The 20409-nt window shown below is 36.0% G+C and overlaps 1 long non-coding RNA gene across 1 annotated transcript; it reads right to left on the bottom strand.

The window, feature by feature from the left end:
• Window positions 1–329: 329 nt before the first annotated feature.
• On the bottom strand, window positions 330–18852 carry LOC124982073 (uncharacterized). The gene is made up of 6 exons (XR_007108173.1): window positions 18743–18852; window positions 18517–18613; window positions 17403–17458; window positions 2331–2383; window positions 1155–1188; window positions 330–479 (listed from the first exon to the last, which is right to left on the bottom strand). It is a non-coding gene; the product is annotated as an uncharacterized LOC124982073 (long non-coding RNA).
• Window positions 18853–20409: the final 1557 nt, after the last annotated feature.

Here is a 20409-nt window from a genome sequence, read left to right as displayed (position 1 = left end):
TAATTTGCTTTATGTAGTCACAATAGTTTTAATGTTAAAATACCATTCTTAATAATAATAACAAGACCACAGGGTCTATGTTAAGATTTCTTCTGCCTTGCCTTTTGAATATATGCCATTAGAGATATACAGTCAAATACTTTCTTTAAAGTCACTTGAAGTAATTCCTTTCTGGTTTGGTATATTAACAATATGACAAATTTCTTTATTCCAGTATTTATTCAATTAACAGTCATTGATTTTTAGTATTTTTTAGAAAATTATTTTTCTTAATTGGGTAAAATCACTTACATGATTTCAGAATGAAATTATATGATGAGACAGAAAAGAGTGACAATTGTCTTCTTCAGGAAATCTCTCTATCCCTCAATGTGTCACCATTTTCATTCATTTTTGAGAGATTATTCCATATAGCACAAAGACAGTTCTTCATTCCTTTTTATGACCTCCCATTCCATAACTTATTGAATCAATTCTTTCTGAAAGGAAAAAGAAAGTTTCACTGAAGATCTTTATATAACATTGGGATAAATTTCTAGCAATGATATTTCTCAAAGAGTGAAAGCATATGCAATTTGATAAATATTTTCAAATTGTCCTTAATAGGGTTTGTGTGATTTTTGCCTCTCCATCAATAATATACATGTGAGAGTGCCCATTTCCCAAAAAGATATTTTTATCAATTTGATAGTCAATTCCTAGGGGTGTTTCATGAACATTACTTGCAGAAACATAGTTTAGAATTTTTTATAATAGAACCAAGAAGAGATCAACTACCCATGACTTCTATTTAAAAAATGATTAAACTATGAATGTGTTCAATTTCGATTTTGAAGTTCAAGTGAATTGCATCTGTATTCCAATGTTTTATTCAATTTATGGGAGAGAAAGATTAGGAATCCATGAAATTGATTACATTAGGACAATAAAATTCTGCCAAATAACAAAGGTGAAGAAATGATCAACATTGGCAGTCCAAACATAGGATTTTTTAAAAGTGGGAAGCCACAGAAGAAAGGAGATAAGTCAATAACCAGTGTGGTTATTGTGGCATTAAGATAGAAGGAGAATAAAGAACATGGATGCTAAGATTATTGGGAGTTATTTAATTAAAATGTCAGGCAGGGGATGCAGCTCAGTGGTAGAATTCTTACCTAACAAATGTGATGTCCTGGTCAATCCCCAGCACTAAAATAAATAAATAAATAAAATGAAATTAAAAAAAAAATAAGGAAGAAGAAGAAATAAATAAATTAAAAAGTTAAATAAAAATAAAAATAAAACTCTCAGTGCTGTGTCATTAAGGGACAGGATTTTACTTTACTTTGATTTACTGAGGCTGACAGATTTATAGTACTGTTTGGTATTTATCCACTACTTCAATCACAATTTAAGTATTGAAAGAGAGACATTTGTTTTTAAGTCCTATAGAAGATACTTGGTTATAAATCTTTTCAAGGTATATTTTTATTTACCCAGTCCCATATTCCTTCTTGGTTCAGTCCTAGTCCAGTTAGTTAATTTATTTGTTCTCAACCTCTCTAGATGCCCATGTGTGTAAGGACTGCCATCCTGATGCTGAAGCTTTCAAAATTACCTGTCTGGATAGGAATTGCTGCTGATCTTCAGCTAAACCCCATGCATCCCTGATATTTTGAGAAAGTTGACTCATGTTTTGTAGTAGTTGCCTCTGAACAAATTGACTGTTACCCAGAGTCAAAGGCCAACACAAATGTCACAGGTGTGTCTCTGTTACTACCAAGGTTCCATTTGGCTTCTAAAATTCCAAGCAAGAGGCTGTTGGTGCCACAATATTTCCCAGTCAGAAATGCATTGCTTGTCATATGGAAAGAAAAACCAGTTATCCCAACTATTTACAGACATTTATCTGTGGTGCCAGATTGAACATTCCTTGTCAACTCACTGGTTGATTAAAGCTACATGAATAATCCCAGGCAAAATCAGGAGCTTCTGAAGCAAACCAAGAAGCTAAAGATGGTTTCTGGGGTCCTACAACCATTCCCAATGTTCTCTCATGGTGCTTTTCCTCAGAAGATGGTCCAAATGATTATATCATGAATAATCAACCTCAAAGCGCAGCTTTAGGGTAGAGGTATCTAAAAGTTTCCTAGAACTTTTAATAAACACTTCTACCAACTAAACTTTCTGATCCAGGTTTATGGGCTTATTTGGTACAAAGTACTTCAGAGACTCCATTCTATTTTCATTTACTATAAACTGAGAACTCTGAGCTTTCATGGTGAATCAAAAAATACATGACTTTTTTACTTCCTAATCATTTTTACTTCTAAACCACTGTCACAACTCACCTGTTGAAGAGGAGGCTGCACTTCTCTTCTGTTTTTCAGGCAGTTGTGTGGCCCTGCCAAATAGCCAGGAACACTCATTATTTTGTGTAGAAGGATGATTCATGGCAAATAAGTTGGACTAAGGTAAGACTCGTCTTTTGTAATTTTTTAGAAAGGGCTTTCTTTTAGTTGCATTTCTTATGTGAAGCATCATTTAGCACTTGAGTTTTGGTAAAATGACATAAAAACAGTGAAAAACTGCTCTTAATAACTGTTTCATGATGGCATCTGAAATCATACTTTACTATAATCAGAATACTGACTAATTTATAGGTATAAAAATAATGCAATTACATGTGATATGCTCAACGTTTGAGAGGAAAAAGGGATAAATAATCATTTTCCTTTATTCAAGATTGGTAAGAGAAAAGCCAGATTTAGCGAGTCAAATGTCACTTTAAAAATTTGTTGATGTGCTGATTTTTGAAGAGTAAATTTTGATATGGAAGTTGTGGATGTTTTTCTAGGAAATGTACAGAACGTGTAAATTGTGGCATTTACTTAGTTGGAGCTGAGCAAAGTGTTATGAAGGCTGACTTCACCTCATTTTCTGTTTGGAATCTATGAGCCATTACATTGCATACCTTACATTTTGTGACCAGAGCTTGAAAACTGTGTCAAAGTCTATTTTTCAGTTACATTTCTTACCAGGCAGTAATGTAAAATTTAATGATGATGCTTAGGAGTAAGGATTTAGAGGACCATCCGCTTTAAGGACAAAAACAAGAAAATGACCATCGAGACATCAGCAGGAAGCAAAGGGGTAAGATCTGGACTGAGAGAACTGATTTTTAACGAGGTAGAACAGGGTAGTGTCAGAAATACAATGTATTCCAAATTGAACAAAAAGAAAAATATCATTATATTTTGTTTTTATTGCTTTCTGGACCTTGGAAAGCCTCTGCTCTGAAGAAACCAGCCTATTTTACAGGCTCAAAAATAGACCTTGACTGAGCTAACTTACATTATATGCTATTTTCTGTTATTCTAAATTTGTCCTTGGTTTGAGTTTTTACAGATTTTAGCAGAGACCATCATGGGAAATGTTTTGAATATTGATTAAAATCTAAAATTAAAATACATAGAGTACAGAATGAGTAGGAGCTGCAAACCATAAAATGGAATAAAATAAATAAAAATCAGATAAATTTTATCCTAATTAATTTCTGACTGGGAACAGAGGTTACATTGAACAGAATTGCCTGGGAAGCAGGACTTTGGATAACTCACTAATATCGGTCTTCACTCTCTAGTCTTCCTCAGGGTTATTTGTAATGTCTACCCAGGCCTGTACCTAACTCTGGGCCTGGGAGATCTCATTATGTTCAGTTTGACCATCAAATCATTTTGCTTACTGAACTTAGACAACTCCCAAATCTTAAAGGATTCTCTGTAAATCAGGTTTTTGGAAAGACTATTCAGAGAAAATAATGTAAGAGGCACTTTCTGAGACTACCTTGTTCCATCTCATTATGAATCAGTTCTCTCAGCCCAGTTTTTACCTATCTGCTTTCCCTTTCTGCCATACCAAATACTGTGGACCTAACCAAGAAGGTATCTGAGGAACTAGTCCTCTACCCCTGGTTGTGGCGGACGAGACCCGGGACCCAGGGTTACGCCACATGCATCTAAGATGGTGACTGGCAGAGAGCCAAAGGGCGTGCTGAATGCGCCTTGAGAAAAACAGGAAGCATTTACTATTGGCTGTATGATAATTAGTTCAGCCGCCTAGCGCGTGGACAGATATATCTTACATGTATGCTCAAGCTCCTGATCGCTTGACCTTTAATAGGATTGGATGGACATATCTGGTTACAATTGCTTATGCATGAGACTGCTTATATATTGAGGGTGTTATCCGAATAAAGCGGAAGCTGCTTCATGAACTTCTGAAGAGTACGTGTTGTTTGTCCCGCTGGTCGACGGCAAGTGGCAAGTGGTGGCCCTTACCGGGAGCGGTGAGCTCTCAGGTAAGTAATAAAGAAGAAAATTTTTCACTAGCCCAGTCAACTAGCAGTCAAGCCTTAAGGTTTAACGAAAAGTTCCCCTAGTGAGGGAATGTGACAAAAGTCTGTCCTAAGAGACAGCAAAGGATGTCCTGTAGTAAATGAATAAGTGTAAGGTGTTATTTGTGTTACCTTTTCTTGTTTGGTTTCTGTTTGTTGTTGTTGTGGCGATATGGACATTAGTTCGTTTCTGTCTGACTTCCAAAAAACCAAAATTTCAAGAACAGTTAAGAGAAGGGGAAAAGATATTAGAAACTTTAAAAGAAGAACAATTAAGTTTAACTCCAGAGATGGGAGTACAACCAATACCAACTTTGGTTGTCGGCCCATTACCTAAAGGAACAGAGGGACTAGTTCTGGGGAGGAGTTCTTCTGCTTTAAAAGGATTAAATATTGTCCCTGGAGTTATAGACCCTGATTTTACAGGAGAAATAAAAATCCTTGCTTCTTCACCAAGAGGTGTAGCAATAATAGCTCAGGGTGATTGCATAGCACAATTGTTGGTCTTACCCAGCTGCCATGATCAATATCCATCAAAGAATATTATTAGGGGAAATAAAGGATTAGATTCTACTGGTCAAAATATGGTCATGTTAACATTGGATTTAAAAGATAGACCTATGACAAAGTTAGTGATAGAAAGCAAAAGTTTTGAGGGCTTATTAGATACTGGGACTGACAAAAGTATTATCAAAATTACAGAATGGCCCAAAGCCTGGCCACTTCAACACTCTGTTGTAATTGACATAAAAGATTGCTTCTTTTCTATTCCTTTACATCTCTCAGACACCAAAAGGTTCGCATTTACCGTACCCTCACTTAATAATAGCTCTCCTAATAAAAGATATGAATGGATAGTCCTCCCATAAGGCATGACCAATAGTCCCACTATGTGTCAAATATATGTGGGCAAGGCTATTGAACCCATATGCCTGGCAAACCCTCAACTTTTAATCTATCATTATATGGATGATATTTTGCTAGCTCATAAGGAAAAACCTGTCTTAGAGCAATGTTATAATTCCTTACTAAAGTCACTGGAAAGATGGGGCTTACGTATTGTCATTGATAAAGTATAAATGACAGACACCAAAAACTTCCTGGGATCTATCATAAATGCAACTATGGTTAAACCCATAAAAATTACCGTTTGGGTGGACAAACTTAGAACTTTAAATGATTTTCAAAAAATTTGGGTGATATTAATTGGATTAGACCTTACCTTCATTTACCCACCTCAAGTTTGGGTCCCTTGTTTGATATTCTTAAAGGTGATTCTGACCCCCTTTCTAAGCAGGTGCTTACCCCTAGGGCTCGAACAGCTCTCAAGCTTGTTGAAACAGCTATGGAAAAGGTCATCTTGATCGTATTGACCTAGCTAAGCCTTTATCATTCATTGTCTTGGCCACAAATAAGTTACCCACAGGAGTGTTTTGGCAAAAGGGTCCTATTCTATGGGTTCACATGAATTATGCCCCTAACAAGATCTTATTCTTGCTTACTGAATCTGTGGCAGAATTAATCCTTAAGGCATTAAAAGTATCCCTTTCCACCTGTGGATCACATCCGTCAAAAATCACTACTCCATATACTACTGATCAGATAAAATATCTTATTAATAATTCAAATTCATGGGCTATGATCTTTACTAGTACTTCTGCTGTGTTTGACAATCATTTGCCATCTGATCCTCTTTTCCAATTTTGGAGTCAACATCCTATAATTTTCCCTAAAGTCACCTGAAAAGAACCTATTATGGGAGCTACCCTTATATTTACTGATGGATCAAAAAATGGTACGGGTGCTATTACTATAGATAATGTTACAGAAACATTGCTGTTTAATACTCTATCTGCACAACAAACAGAACTATTAGTAGCTCTAGAAGTATTCAAAACCCACCTTGAGCCTTTTAACCTATTCTCTGATAGCAAATACGTTGTTAATGCTGTTCAAAATTTAGAATTAACTGGTCTGATTTCCCTCACCTCCACTATTACTAAATATTTACAATGTTTACAAAAACTTATCTGGGACAGAAAAGATCCTTTTTTTATTGGCATGTTTGGGCTCATACTGGCCTTCCAGGTCCTCTAAGTTTACACACAATGATTTAACAGACACGGCCACCAGAGACCCACACATCTTTAATACGCTTGAAAATGCAAAAACTTTTCATTCCAAATTTCACGTAAATGCTTCCACTGTACGTACACCCTATAAAATTACTAAGGCAACAGCTTGGGACATAGTCAAGTCTTGTGCTAAATGTGCTACACTTATTCCTAACCCCTCGTTAGGAGTAAATCCAAAAGGGCTTCAGCCCAATCATATTTGACAAATGGATGTAACTCATTATTCAGAATTTGGAAAACTACAATTCATTCATGTGTCTATTGATACCTTTTCAGGATTTATTATGGCCTCTGCTCATACTGAAGAAAAAACCAAAGATGTAATAACACTGTTTACACTTTTTCTCCATCCTGGGGGTTCCCAAACAAATTAAAACAGATAATGGTCCTGGATATACGTCCCAGGCCTTTAAACAATTTTGTTCCACCTTTGGTATTCAACATGTCACAGGAATTCCCTATAATCCTACTGGACAAAGCATTGTTGCTTGCCCATTTAACACTTAAAAACATGCTTTATAAACAAAATGGGGGAATAGGGGCATCATACAGATCCCCCAAAGACAAATTATCTGTTGCCTTGTTCATCTTAAATTTTTTAAATCTCAATTCTGAGGGCCGATCAGCAGCTGACTGTCTTTCCGAGCCTAATAAAAAACATCTACCTCAAGTGCTCTGGAAAGACATTCTATCGGGACAATGGAAAGGCCCAGATCCGGTGTTAATCTGGACCCAAGGATCTGTTTGTGTTTTCCCACAGGACACATAATCGCCAATTTGGGTGCCAGAGAGACTGGTCAAGGCCTCAACAGAGACCCAAAAACAGGAAGAAGATGAGGAGGCTTCTCCCACTGATGGTGTTGGCTATTTCTTACCAAGTTAATGGAGGAGACTTGCGTGAACTATGGGGGATAGTAAAGATGTGGCCCTATCCTGTACCCCTTACCAACTCCTCTATTCTATATCCTCCTATTTTTACAACAATTGGCCACATTTCTTCAGTTCGCTGTTCAATGGGGAAAAGAATGGTTTGGGTTTTTGTCCGTGGGAAGTCTATTGTGTGTTGTATCTGTTCTGTGCATATAGTGTTTATACAAAATGCATAGACATCGGCGCAGAGAAACAGCCATTATTTGTCAAGCTCTCGTCGCGATTGATGCTGGCTCATCCTCCCAAGTCTGGTTAAATATGCTGAACTGGTAGTCAAAGACAGGTAAGATTCGTGGGGAGCTCATACTGACCTAAGACAGGAAATGAGGGCTAGAGTCTCATTGTCTGATGACGGGTAAGGATGTGGCTCCGTCCTGGACAACCTAAGACAGGCACAGTCTCTTTTATAAATAGAAAGGGGGAAATACCAACCTAAGAAAGGAAATGAGGGCTAGAGCCTCATTGTCTGATGACGGGTAAGGATGTGGCTCCGTCCTGGACAACCTAAGACAGGCACAGTCTCTTTTATAAATAGAAAGGGGGAAATGTGGCGGACGAGACCCGGGACCCAGGGTTACACCACATGCATCCAAGATGGCGACTGGCAGAGAGCCAAAGGGCATGCTGAATGCTCCTTGAGAAAAACAGGAAGCGTTTACCATTGGCTGTATGATAATTAGTTCAGCCGCTTAGCGCGTGGACAGATATATCTTACATGTGTGCTTGAGCTCGTGATCGCTTGACCTTTAATAGGATTGGATGGACATATCTGGTTACAATTGCTTATGCATGAGATTGCTTATATATTGAGGGTGTTATCTGAATAAAGCAGAAGCTGCTTCATGAACTTCTGAAGAGTACGTGTCGTTTGTCCCGACGATCGGCGGCAAGTGGCACCTGATCTTGACTTTGGAAGGCTTGACTGAAGGAATAAGTGGTTAGGGTGGTTATGGTGATGTTCCACTAACTGGGATGTGTGTGGTAGTTTTGCACATGGCTGTGAAGACGACAAAAAAAGGACAAAAATGGGTGAAGAAGGGCTGTGCCTGGAACTTCAGTGATCACTGAGGAAGGCCAACGATTACATTGAGGCCTCGTTTTTATAAGTCACTGATGGCTGACTGAGCACGGCTAGAAGACTTCTGGTTATTATTTCATTTTGTTACAGAGAAGACTGTATTGTAATCATTTAACTCAGAGTTAGATGAGCAACTTTTAAAAATTTTTTTGCGGTTTTTCCAATTCTTCGAGAAACACCGGAAAGGAAATTTGTAAATATTCCTTATTACTGTTCCAATATTTAACATCTACTCTTCATTGTTTTTCTCTTAGTAAGGTTTCTTATTTTAATTTTCATTTCCTTGTTAGACCAAATCGTTTATCTCCCTTTTTAACTTAAGGCAGTCCACTCATTTGTAAAATCAAGCATGCTTCATTTGGGCTAATAAAATTGGTTTATCTTATAGGTTAAAATTAAGCAAACATGTCAATAGATCCCTGTTCATAAATGACACTTTCCCAGTTGCAGTGGATATAGCATTTCATACTAAGGACAAGCTCCAGTTCAAGGTAGGTGTGACTCTTGGTCTGTACGTTTCTAGAGTATGTGTTTCTTCTTGAAGGTTTTCTGTGTCATCACACCCTCTGGTTAAGTACCTCATAATATCTTGTTCTGGAGGGAACTACAGATTTCCCATTTCACTAACTGGTAACATTAGAACTAGATCTTTTTTTTTTTTTTTTTTTTCCTTTAATCAATACAAGTTTTACTCTTTGGATCTGTTTTAGATTTATGATCCTAATAATGTATGACTTAAAGTTCTACTCAATATTGATTATCCCTTAAATATGGTTGTGGATCACATCTATGATGTTGAGTTTGTAGATGATACATTTCTTCAAAACAGAGTGAAAAGAAAGGAGTCAAGAACAGTATTGCAAGCATGCTGCATCTCAATATACTTTTAGTTTTGTCCTTAGAAGCCTGGAGAAGTTATAGAGTTTACAGAATTAGCAAACACAGATGATTAGAATTATGTCTCTTAAAACTATGTGGCGTTTAGGAAAACTTTTCATTTAGCTTCTTGTTAAATTGTGTATTCAGGAGAACTGAATTGTAAAGATTGTTGTTGGGTTTGGGAGTACAGCTCAGTGGGTATGCATAAACTTAGCATGCACAAGCCCCTGGATTCAAGGCCTAACACCAAAAGAAGAAGAAGAAAAAGAATGGTTGTTATTCTCAGTTTTAAAATTCTGTGTTCCCTTTCAAAATTCTAATTTAATTGAATTGGCATATAGTACATGTTTAATACATATTGGCTCTTACTATTTTTACGATTATAACTACTAATCAGTGATGATATTCTTCAATATTGTGATAGTCCAAAACACAAATCTAATAGTTCAGAGTAATATTCTATAGCTTAATTAACTTAGACCATGGTGCATTATTATACAAAAGACTATAGTGCCGAAGTGTGCTTTGAATTTCTAAGTATAACTACATAATTATGACTATCCTATTGTTTTAGTGTCTGACCTTGAGTTGCACCAATGTGGGAAATAAAGCTATCCTTGTTGCAGTAACTCAGATGCTCACCCTTGGTTCTAAAATTCCCACAGCTTTCATTGTTTAGATAGCTAACTTAGCAATCTTTATTCCATGAGCCACATTGAGTTTCTAACTTCAGTGGATTAAAAATGACTACATGTAGTTCTCAGCTCCTTCCATGAAGTGGTGGAATCTTTTTCTTTATCCCTTGAATCCAGGCTGCTCCTGTATAATGATTTGACTATTAAACTACAAAGAAAAATGATGTGTGACTTCCAAAATCTGGCCTCAATAAGCTTAGTGCTTCCTCTCGCACCCTCTTGGGCCACTTTTGCCATCATGTGAAGAAGTCTGAGATGGAGGTCTACATAGAGAGAAGGACTAGACATTTCACTTGTTCCAGCCATCCCAAGTGAGTCCCCAAACTTATGAGTAAGGTCTTTTTTTTTTTTTTTTTTTGTACAGGGAATAGAACCAAGGGTTGTTTAACCACCTAGCCACATTTCCAGGCCTTTTTCATATTTTATTTAGAGACAGAGTCTTGCTGAGTTGCTTAAGGCCTTGCTAAATTTAAATTGCTGAGTCTGGCTTTGAACTTGCGATCCTCCTGCCTCAGCTGCTTACGTTGCTGGGATTACAGGCATGCACTACCACACCTGGCTGTGAGTAGTGTCTTCTTATGCCATCCAAACAGAGCTAAATTGACAGCTAGTTCCTTTCTGACTACAAGGCACAACCACCCAATCCTATGTACTTAAAATGTTTGAAGACCAGAATCATTGCCCTGTCAACCCATGGAATCAAAATAAATAATAATTTTTGAGCAAAAATAATACATTTTGGAGTGGTTTGGCATGCATAAATTGAAAACTAATTCAGATAATTTTTTTATAGTGGCAGTCTCTAAACATGCACTGTTATTGGTAACAAAAATATAAATAATTAACTTTGGTATACAATGACAGGCAGAGACTAGAAAAATAGTGAAAATTTACTTGTTAAAGGCTAGTGGAATGGTGAACAAGGTATTTATTGAAGCCGGAAAGGTGGCTGCTCGTGTTTTGTATTGTTCCCTATAATAATTTGGAAGCTTAGAAAATGTTCTGGGTACTACTGAAAATATTGACCTATTTTAATTGTGTATAATGTTACAGGAAGAGAGAAATAAATTAAGGAACAATATAGTTTATAAGAAAAATTTGAAAAAAATATAGTGGGACCTGTACTGGCTGGGTTGAAATATAAAACTATATACTTGAGTATTTTCAGCCAGAAAAATATTCCTTGAGAAAGATTCCCTGAGAATCTTGTTAAAGATTGACAAGTGTGGGATAATAGCCATTGTTGAGACCATGGAAAGATTGAACATGTTGTCTGGTAGATCTTCTAAACTAGGAAAAAGGGTTTTTAAAAAATCTTAAAGGTGTTTTCGTACAGTGTTCTACACACAATCAAAAAGAATTATGAATATGGTTTTGAGGGCATGGAGTGGACCTCAATCATATTTAAGAAAACCTATAATTATTTTAAGTTCATCATATCAGCTTGTGCTAGAAAAGTCAGACACTGTTCCATGTTAAAAGATGGCACCTCCGAGACTTTCTATAGCCAGCAAGAAAGATAAAAAGCAACTTAACTGTAAACATGAGTCATTTTTATGATGAAGAGATGACCTCTCAAAGGATATGGCTGAGAGCTCTGAGTAGGGACCAGTAGTCACAGAATAATGGATTAGGGATAAATTCTTAAGAAGTAAAATTGGACACATTTACGATGTTTAGAGTAGGGGACCCTGACAAATTTGCCAGTGTGGATTTCAGAATTGCTGTGGACCAGATAGAGCTATGCATCTCCTGTTATTTCCTCTTTTGATTGGGGATGATTATTGAAATTCTCCTGTCCTTCCTTGTTCAACCAATGTATGTTGAATACATGGAGACATACAATTTGCATTTTGAGAACCTTTATCATAATCATGAGATTGGGGATGTTGAGTTAGATATTATGATGAATTGAGCCTTTTCAGAATTTTTGGAGGGGGCAAATATATTTGCATGTGGAGAGAATGTAATAATTGTGATCAGAGGGTAATCTATAATGATAAAAATGTATACATATTATTTTCATCTCCTCCCATAAAAAGGTCTGATTTAATTTATCAGCTCAAGATCCCAGGGTGGCCCTATAATTGGGAAGAACCTAATAGATTGTGACAGAAGAGATATAACATTTCTGAGCCCCAGTCTGAGAACTTACAAATTCCATTCTTATGCCTGTAGAACACTTCTGTACTATATGCAAAAGCCTGAGATAAAAGGTCATTAGGAAAAAGAAGCCCAGTTATCTCATCTCTTCCAGATAGTAGTTAATCTGAGGTCCCAGATTAACCAGTTCCAGTTGAATCACCAGCTGACTGTAATCACATGAATATAGCAGGCAAAACCAGCAGAAGAACTCTCTTGGAAATTGTGACAAATAATGTAGTGTTGATATTCTAATCTATTAAACTCAGGGGTGGTATGATACATATCAATAGAAAATGGATACAATAATGAACATCTGGCTCTCAGCATGTGTTATTGGTCACTGTGGGTAGGGTGAAAGAGAATGCAGTGGATTCAAGCTGATCATCATAGAAGGAAAATGAGCTTAGAGTACTTGCCTTCAGAATCTGGATATGGCAGATAACCTTCTTAGGGATAAAGTAAGCATTCAGAGAAAAGAAATTCAACATAGTTTAGAATATAGTCTTTAGATTAGATAGACAAGCATCCAAATCCTTGCTTTGCCACTTGAGTTTCTGTGGGAACTCAGGGAAGTAATTAAAATTCTCTAAGCTTAGCTTCTTTCTTTCTTTTTTTCTGTAAAATTGGGGCTTTACTAATGTTTGGTGATATGAAATAGCAAAAAAACTGGTATTCTCCATAAATGGTAGTTATTTTATTAGATGGTTAAAAAAAACCCAGACTATCACTGTCTATCATTTTGTATCACAGGTATGTATTTTATTTCATATCAATACTTGAAATTTTCTTATGGATGTGTCTGATTGTTTTATTATCTTCGAAAGAACAAATGAGTATTAATGGCAAGAAATCCTTTGATTTTCTTCATCATTTCCAACCCAGAGAATAATTGGTGTTTAATAAATATTTGCTGACTGGTTAATTGTGAACTTGAATACACAGTCATGTGCTGCATAACCATGTTTGGTCACTGACAGATTGCATATATGGTGGTGGTCCCTGAAGATCATATTGCATACTGATGTCATAGCTTTTTAGTTTTTATAAGTATACTCTATCATGTTTGCATAACTATGAAGTCATCTAATGACACATTTCTTAGAACATGTCCTTAACATTAGACAATGTATTACTGTACTGAAATTTACAAACTTTTATGTATTGAGAATGTCATCTCCAATCCTTGGTAATTTCACTTTTGCTTCTCATCTCTCTGCACTTTTTTTCTTGATTTTGCATGTCTTTTCTGGACACCTTTAATTTGCAGACCTCTAAATCTCTGAATCCAATTTCAACCTCATCCAGTTTTGTTCTTACAGTTTCACGTTGGACAACTCCAATTTATTGTCCTGCTAGTCTTTCAAACTTACAATGTCCAAAACCTAATTTACATCTCCACATTCCACTCAAATTCCCCTGTGTTCTTCATGTATCTTAGACAAATGGGGCTACTGACTTGCTAGTTCTGTGACCTGCCTTGTACTTTTCTTCTTTTCCACATCTACTGAAACTCTTGCCTCTTTCTTCCAATTCTTGAGTGCCTTCCTCCTTTGTCTCTGCATATTCAAATTCTTCCCATGTTTAATCTACATTCTTTATGAAGTTTGTCTTATCATGACACTTGGAAGTATTGTTTCTTTTAAACTCCAGAATCACCAAATCTGTACATTTCTTTTAATATTATATTTTATATCTTACACAACATTCATTCACTATCTTATACACTATTTTATTCCTCCCTTTGGATTTTAATCTCCTTTACTGAAGAATTAATCTGGTTTATATTTGTATGGTCTACATATTCACAAACATTATGGAATGTTCAAGTCAATACCTGTGAATACTTGTCCATTTCTTTATAAGTACATTTTAGAGATGCAACAAAATAGAAAGATACATTCAGAGTGAGATTACAGAAATATGATTCCTTTCATTTAAATTTAAGAGAATGCAGGAAGTGCCTGAGAAAGGAGAGTGTTATCAATTTCATTATGTACACTGGTAAAATAGAATAAGACAAAGGCTGAGAATTGAATATAGGAGATAGTAACAAGGGAATTCATCCTGCAAGAGCAGTTCTGATAGAGTTTTGTGGAGGTTAAGGTGTGAGAGGAGTATCTTCAAGAGACAGTGGGAGAGAAATTAAAAAAAAAAAGATTGAAGATAAGCAATTCTTTTGGGAAATAATATTTTAAGGAAGAAATGAAATGAAGTCAACACATGGAAGATAGGTCTTTTCTTAAGATGAGAAGAAGGAAAACATGTTTGCATGATGATATGAAAGATGGTGTAAGGAAAAGAAGGGAGGAAGGCTGGAGCCTGTGCATTGCCAGAAGAGGATTTCATCTCAGGAGCATAGGTAGTTCATCATCATGGCAGGAGAGAAGGTAGACTCAGAGTATGTGGGCACAGAAGAAGCTGGCAGTAGCTGATTTAGGTTTTAACCAAATTCTTTTGATCATTCAGCAACACATGTTCATGTTACAGGATGCTACATACTGAGATCAAAGTGCTAAAGAGACCAGGACCCATCCTCTTCAGTATATGATTTTATACAAACAAGTCCCAGAAACTTGAAGGAACATGTCTCTCTCAATTAATAGTGAAAGTAAGACTGGAACTCAGATTTGCTTATAAATTTTAAATAATTTATAATTCCTGTCAGTACATAGTCTATATAATAATCAATAAAATACATGTGAATAGTAGTTTGTCATCTATTCATGTATACATAAGATATATCTTCTCTAACCAACAACCCCCCCATTCTAAAAAGATGATGTTTACTTTGAAAAACCATAGCACATGTTCCTTGAGTTAGTTGACAAGAGAAATTAGATACCAATAATTGATAATGAAGAATTTCTTATAATAAATACATTATACAGAGCTATCTGTTTTGAAACAAGGAATAAAATAGGCAATTTTATTTGATTTCAATGAAATTTGATTTTTATTTGATATATTCAGATTTATTTCTTAGAAGAAAAATAATATGGTTCTATTTTATTTTTATATGCTATTATTTTACTTGCACTAAAATTATTTTGGCTTCACCTGAACAATGAGAACACTATGTTTGACTATCATTTTAGAACTGAACATTGTTCACTTATACCATTTTTCTTTTTGACTTAGTTTGTAGATTGATAAAATAGTCTATTTTTTAATGTTTAATACAATTGCAAGATAAACAATGAAACAGGTCTTTTTTTCTTTCCTTTCTTTGTTTCTTTCCATTCTCTTTTCTTTCTTTCTTTCTTTCTCTCTTTTTTTTTTTTTTTTTTTTTTTGCAACAGGGTGCCACCATGTTGCTCAGGTCACTGTGTTGCCGTCCTGCCTCAGCCTGCTGAGCAGCTGGGACAACAGATATGCATCAGACATGCATCACCATGCACAGCTTGAAATTTGGTATTTTATTCAAGATTATTTTCCTTTGCTTTGTTTTAATATTTAAAAAAATATATAAAATCAGTGTTCATGAAGAGAAATGATAAAAAGAAAAGAATATTTATTAAAATGTCTCATGAAAATCTCAAGAGACTGTGGACTCTCTGCAATGGCTAAACCTTTGGGAATATTAGAAATGAGAAGAAGCAGCAGGAGAGAGGACTACCACAGTTTATGCCTCTGATATTGATTATTCTAGTTTTATTCAACTGGCAATAACAGTTCATAATATGTCACACACTTTTGGTGACCCAGCTGCTTGGAAACCACTATCATGAATTTTATGGATAATGATTAAGATTCCTTTCCTGCTCAGGACAGGGAGGAATTCATTTTATAAAATATATACAGGAGGTTGCCTTTCAGGTTTGTGATTCTAAGTAATGAGACATAGAGCATGTGACTCTTGGTTCTGCTTGCTTGATATAAATAGCACTTCAGATAGTCTGAAGAAAACCAGGTGACATAAACTTAACAGTGACATAGACTGCTTTTTGCAGGAACATTGATAGTGAACTACTGAAGCTTAATTGATAACATTCTTTATAAAGAAGTCAAAGCCAAATTTTTTTTTCTTACATGACATTTTAGAGAGCTAATATTTAAAGTTTATAGGCAAATTGAACTAGAAAATAATGCCTTAAAGGCATCATGACTGTTCCTTAGAAATAAATAGGCACCAATCTGGTCATAGCAACTGTTAAAAGGGTAAAATGCGAGTATAATGATTGGTAACTGTGCTCTCATGTCCCCCATGCTGTTTTGTTGCCTCTGAGTCCCTCCACTCATTTAACTCTTCCTGAATTACAGAAAAGGGCCAATGCCTATCATCTCTGGGGGCTTTGAGGTCCTGTCTCAGGTCATGACCCATATGGATTCAGATTGGTCAGCTTGTGCTGGTTAATTTTTAATATCTCAAACATATCCCTTTTCTCTACCCTTTACAAATGAATTCTTTGGGGTTAAACCTTGAGGTAATTTCTTAAGTACTGTTAATATTCTTAAGTAACCTTTGAGATAGATGCTTAATAATCACAATAAAAGTCCTTTTTCCTCACATTAATGTTTTTATCCAATCTTTGAGGCAAGTTGTTACCACTAATATTATAAATTAATCCAAGGCACTATGGCAGTACTTTGGCTTTTATTGTAGGTCTCTGCAAGTTAAGTGAAAATTGTAATGAACTACCAGGAAGGTCTAGGTGGAGGCTTTGCTCCTGAAGGAAAAAAAGAAATCTTGTTCAGAGGCTTCTGATGACTTGAAAAATTAAATTAATTTTCTTGTTTTGAGGGTCTACAAAACCTGTATTCATTTAAGAACAAATGAAAAAGGTAATAAACACTGTTTCCTGGGAAAACACAACTGAATTCATGCTGCTCTTCATGCACAGGACCTCACCTGTTCCTAATAGTGTCCCCTGATCCTTCACCTGCTCAGCCATAATCTGGACCCTGGCTGTGCTCATATATCAACCTGCAGTTTATCTGCACATGTCACAGTGTGCTGTAATTACTTCTTGTTTCTGCTTCTTATTTCTCTGTGCATTTCTCCAGTGCCCAGGACAGTGTTTGGCAGTCAGGTAATGTTCACTAAATGAGAGCAGCAGAGACACCCTAGCTAAAGGAGTATGAATGATACATATCCCTTAGAAGTTTCTGTAGAAACTTTGGGAAACTGAAGTGATACATTCGTTATAGAATCCCTGGAAGCCTACCTTTGTTCAGGTCTTCTTTCTGTCTGAGCTGTGCCCTATCAGTCATCCTCTGGGCTCTAAAAGAATTGAAGAACAACCTGGTAAGAAAGATTGCATTTTCCTTCTCATGATTATCAGAGCAAGGACTTTTGTCCTTATATTTTGACTTACTCACTGGTTAGATTAAGTGACAATGATATCAAAAAGCATTCTAGCAGTTATTACTTAAACAACTCTGCTCAGACTGTTTTCTGGCCCCAAAAGTTTCAGCTTCTCTTTCTCATCCCCTGAATATAAAGTCCGTAATTGTTTGGCAGTTATTCATTTGAAATACCAACCATCTTATTTTGATATTGAATATAAATGTACCAGTAAATTTGGGCATTTGACTAATTCATCCTGGAGAGATCATTTGAGGAATGAGGGTTTAGAGATAAGCAATAAGTTACTAGCAAATGTTGGATATTATCTGTGAACAGACTACCTGGTAAACATAGGGGAGGGGGATAGAGAAGGAAAGGGAGGAAAAAAGAAGAACACAAAGTCTAAACCAAGGTCATGACTGCATTTTGCTATAGTAGTTCCCTCAGGAGTTTTTCCCCACAGCACTGACCCCTCAAAAACCCAGTTGTGATGGGTTGTCCCCACTAAAAGGGCTAGGAGTCCACACTTATGAGAGAATTGTCATGTACCACATAGCATGGCAGACCAGAAGTTAATGAAACAGGGACAGTTGGCTATGATTAGAAGGGAAACAAACAAACAAATAAGTAATTCTATCTAGAAGTCTAGAATATTTCTTAGCTGTAATTTCATTTGAGGGACACTTTTGCTAAATTATTCCAAACGTTTTCAAAGCTACAAAAAAAAAAAAAAAAGAAAGAAAGAAAGAAAAGAAAAGAAAGAAAGAAAAGAGAGAAAGAAAGTATAGCACCTTCACAAGAAATGCAGATTGAAACCACTTTTCTAATAAAATCATAATCAAATCAGGAAGGAGCATTTGTCTAAATGTAGACACAATTAGCAGGATGTTAGAGGGCTGAATGATGGGTAATCCATAGATATGCTCATCACTTCTCCTTCATCAGAGCCAGGGCAATGGAAATGTGCATGTTGGTTACAGTACTGTACTCACCTCTATGCACTCCTGGACATTTTCAGCAGTGGGGCTAAGGAACATGTCGATGTGAAGAATTCTTTCAGTGGTCCAGTATGTTAAAGAAGGATAACATCTGAAGAAACAAAGTACAGAATAAGTACAACTAAAATAAGTAGCAGAGATCACTATTTTAATATTTCCACCATTTTTATGCTACCTATGCCATTTATCCATATTAGGCAAGACTCATAACTGTGCCAACCTTTAAGTGTCATCCTGTGAAACCGAGTTTGAAAGTCCCTGCTTCTGTTGGTGGGTGGGATTTGTACAGACTGCAGGCCTCTGCCACAGAGAAAGCCTAGAGTGTTGGCAGTTAGACACAGCAGGTGATGCCTGCCAGTGTCAGCCCCAAGGTGAAAGCCTGCAAAACGGGATTCTTCTCCACTGTTATCTACTGGCATGTTGCAGCTTTTAGTGTCACAGCAAAACCCAGCAACTCACTGCCAATTTCCTTCTGGGTTCTTGTCTCACACGTTTAAAGAATAAAACCACAGACAACAACGAAAGGCAAAGTAAATGTAGTAGGATTTATTTAAGTGAGAAGAGAAGAGTTAGAACTGTGCTATGCAGTAGGGGACTGGATAACAGAATACTGTTTTGTTGTGCTAGTCAAGAGCCTTATATAGTTTTAGGGTATGAGCATTGACCAAAATGTGTGTTAAACAGACATTGAAAAAGTACCAAGTCTATTGGTGAAAATCTGTTAAACTGGTATTGGAAAAGTATCAAGGCTATTGGCCATGTCTTTTAACTTTTGAGTTTGAATCCTTTCTGTAACTCCCATTTGGGTGCACCTCCATCTTCCATTTTCCCACTGCTCTGGGACAAAGGAGTTGGAGGCAATGTTTCCCCTGTTTAATTTCATTCAGTGGTCTTTACATTTGAGTAAGACCTAACCAGAGCCCATTACCCTGACTGCCTGCCCACTTTACTATCTGTTCTCTCTTATACACCAGAATTTTCTAATTCTGTGTGTTCATAGTTTTCTTTTACAAAGAGCTTTTGAAGTCAAGTACATATTGTTTTTATGCATGTGCACATATTCGCATACATACCCATACCAGATACAGAGAGAGAGCGAGAGAGAGAGAGAGAGAGAGAGTTATTTAAAACCCCAAGCACACAATTAAAAGAAAACAACTGCACAGACAACACATTTCAAATATTTGTAGACTAATTTAATTCAGAAAGGTAGACTTGGAAATGTTTACATGACTGAGATGATATGGCAGGACCAGAGATACTGAATTACCATGAAATTCTAAATTTGCTTGTTCAAATGACTTCTGATTTCTCAAGTTCTGTGTCTTTAGTATTATGTGTCTTACTAGCATTTTGCAGTATGTTGAAGTGGCTATAGTTCACTAAAATAATGTTCCATTTTGAAGCAAAACATTAAGTTGTAGACAATCTTTCCATTGGTTCTAATTAATATTATTTTTTCTAAGGGAGAAAAGGTAAAATTAGCATTTAAATTGTGCATTTGCTTCTTTATAATTTATAATTTTCCTTGGGCATTGGAATTAAGGAGAACACCCTGAACATTAAAATCATTCTCTATGCACATATAAAAAAGATGAACTTCATACAGATTGCTAAATGGCTGCAACAGCAAGATGAAATATGGTTTTTTAAAATGGTTTATTATCATTTAATTATCCTAGTTCAAAGAGATTCAGCAATTAATAGCATGCCAAAAACTGTGTAATTTGTATGGGGGGTGTAAAAGGCAAACTGGTAAAAATTTGGATTTAAATTTTGGACTTCCCTTTATGATTAAGTATTACTGACATGTTTTCTAAGAGTATATTTATAGAACCATATAGGAAATAATTTTATTATTTATTCTCTTTTTCATTCAAGAAACAC

The sequence above is a fragment of the Sciurus carolinensis genome, chromosome 4, assembly GCF_902686445.1.
Source record: "Sciurus carolinensis chromosome 4, mSciCar1.2, whole genome shotgun sequence".
In the NCBI taxonomy this organism is placed as follows: Eukaryota; Metazoa; Chordata; class Mammalia; order Rodentia; family Sciuridae; genus Sciurus; species Sciurus carolinensis.
The sequence above is the reverse complement of the archived record's forward strand: the minus strand, read 5'-3'. Positions and strand labels throughout refer to the sequence as shown.